A 2,572-nucleotide genomic window follows, 5' to 3' on the forward strand; every position below is an offset into this window, starting at 1 on the left:
TTTCTAGCTCTGGAAAGGACTCCTTTGCTCTGCTCTGCTCCCCCCACACCCTCAAACTTTCCATTTGTGCTGAACATCAAGGAAAAAGGCACAATCTCATTATTCCCATTAGTCGTCATCCTACCAAGGAGAGATTCTGCATCTTCATTTCATCAGCTTGGAACTGAGTGGTCTCGTTTGCCCTCCAATAGCAGGTAGGTGGAAATGGGCTTGTTAATTTTTGGTACTATTTGCCCTTTCCTTCCCATTCTTGTAGTGCCCTCGCCTGCACAATTACTTCTGTGGTCTCCAGTGACTATGAAGCCTGAAGACAGCTTTTAAAGTGGAGGAATGTGTTGCTGGGCTGGCAAGGTAGAGGTTAAGTCCCCTGGTTCTGTACAGAACAGGTACAGCATGGGCAGTGGCAGGGCAAGCTTCCTCTCCAATGTTGTGGTGGTTTTGTATTACAGTAGCACCTAGAGTCTTAAGATCAGGGCCCTATTGTGCTAAGTGCTGCATAATGTAGGAAGAGACAGTTCCTGTCCCAGAGAGCTTCCAAACATTCTCCCCATTTTACTGATGAGAAACTGAGGCACAGAGTAAGTGACTTGCCCAGGATCACACAGGGAAACTGTGGCAGAGATGTGGGAATTGAACCCTCTTCTCCTGTATCCTAACCTGGCATCTTAACCATCAGGCCGGCCTTCCTTTTACATTGTGGCTGAACCAGGAACTGTGCCTTGGAGGGCATCTCGTGGGAGTAAGAGTGTAGTTTATTCTACATGCTTGTTCAGCGCTGCCTGCTGGCATCCCCAACGAGGCGTGTGATGTAAACGCCTATGAACCAGGCCTGAGACTGCTAATCCGCTTCACACAGGTCATAGCAGGAAGACAAAGCTCAATGATCCCAAGACCTTTGAAGGGAGGGGAGGTGGTGGATGACTTGCTTCCAGATGACTGCGAAAAAGCAGTTTCTTTGCCCACAAAGTTAGTGCCAGGGTGGGTGTGTTGGCGTTTTGATTTAAAACGAAGGCTGGACAGTGCCAGAAGGTCTAAAACCCTGTCCCTGATGAGTGTACTTGAATTCCATGTCCTTCCATTTTACTGTAGCCTTAATTTTCTCTCCCCTACCCAGCTGAGTGATTGATTAAATTTAGAGGCACTGCTTGCTTCTGTGCTAGTCTTTGTTCCTTGAGCCTGTTTTGTCACTGCCAAAAAGAGAGGTATTTTTACAGCAGGTTGACTCATGCATGCTATCCTAGTGGAGACAAGGCTCGGTAGTTTTTACCACCAGGTAGCTAGGGTAAAGTCAGCCTCGGATGGGGGTACAGTGCTGACCTTGCCTAGCCTGAATGAGCTAGCTCTGATCGTCCGCTGCTCACAGAGGTCACATGTTCTGTTAAAGTCCTACATTTCTTCCCCTCCCTCACCCTGACTGTTTCCCCCAGTCATCGGTGTGTGGTGGCTCTGACGAGGTGCTTAGATACTTCTAGGACCCTCATTGCAGAATTGTTTACCTGGATTTGCTTTGTCAAATTTCTCCACTCTTTTCATTGTGCCCATTAGCTGACCTCGTAACCTTTCCTCCTGAGAAAAACGAGGCCTCGGTAGCCTTTCTTCACTAAGGTTTTTTTAATAATCAAGGTGTAAGCGGGGGAATAGTCCTGCTATTGGGGGAACTTCCCTGGCTTCTGCACTACCCCGGTGAAGTGGGCTAGCGAAAGGATCTGAGTCCTCGCTCCCACTTCCTTTACCCAGTGGCCTCCCTGCCTTCGAGGACTCCCCTTCCACTCTCCTGTCTGGCAGAGTCCTCGTAACCCCAACAAGGCTGGGCCCAGGATTCCTGGGGGGCTTGACCCCCAACCCTGCTGCGGTCACCTAGGACAGGGGCTAGGGTGTCCCCACTCCGGGGTACTCTCTTTGCACTGGGCACTTCTCTGACCCACTGACTATTACATACAAGTTAAAGCAAATTCAAGTTATTTAATCAACAATTAGTTTTAAAAAGAATAAGGAAAAATGGGAAAGGTTAAAGGAAACACATCACCCCGCTCTGTGGCAGGAAACATCACAAACGGTGTCTCTGGAGCGTCAGGGCAGTTCACAGTCTGTTCCTTGTAAGTCCCAGGCCTCCTGCTCAGGCCCTGGCTGTGCTGCAGGGATGCTGTGGGTTGGACACTTGCTCTGGTGGTGGTCTCAGGCTCTAAGTGGTAGGACCCTTCTTCCCAGTGTCGCCCCCGCCCTGTCGGGGTTATGATCCACGCCTGGCCTGCAGAGCCTCTTGGCTGAGGTGTCTCCCTGTGCTGGGCCTGCTGCCCAGGGTCCCCCTCACTCTCCCCAGCTGCTCACCGCACCCAGCTCCAGACTGCTCCAGCCCCAGCTCCACCACTCGGTCTCTGCACTGCTGCTGCTCTGCCTCCAGCTCCCTGGGCTGCTTCTCTGGCCCCTCTGGCTCTGGTTGCTGCAGCTCTGCTCCCAGGACAGGTCTGCTCTCTCTGGGCTGTGCCTCTGGCCCCTCGGGCTCTGGTTGCTGCAGCTCTGCTCCCAGGACAGGTCTGCTCTGCAGGCTGCTTCTGTGACTCTGCTCCCAGCA

Source organism: Lepidochelys kempii, chromosome 1, assembly GCF_965140265.1.
Source record: "Lepidochelys kempii isolate rLepKem1 chromosome 1, rLepKem1.hap2, whole genome shotgun sequence".
Classification (NCBI taxonomy): Eukaryota; Metazoa; Chordata; order Testudines; family Cheloniidae; genus Lepidochelys; species Lepidochelys kempii.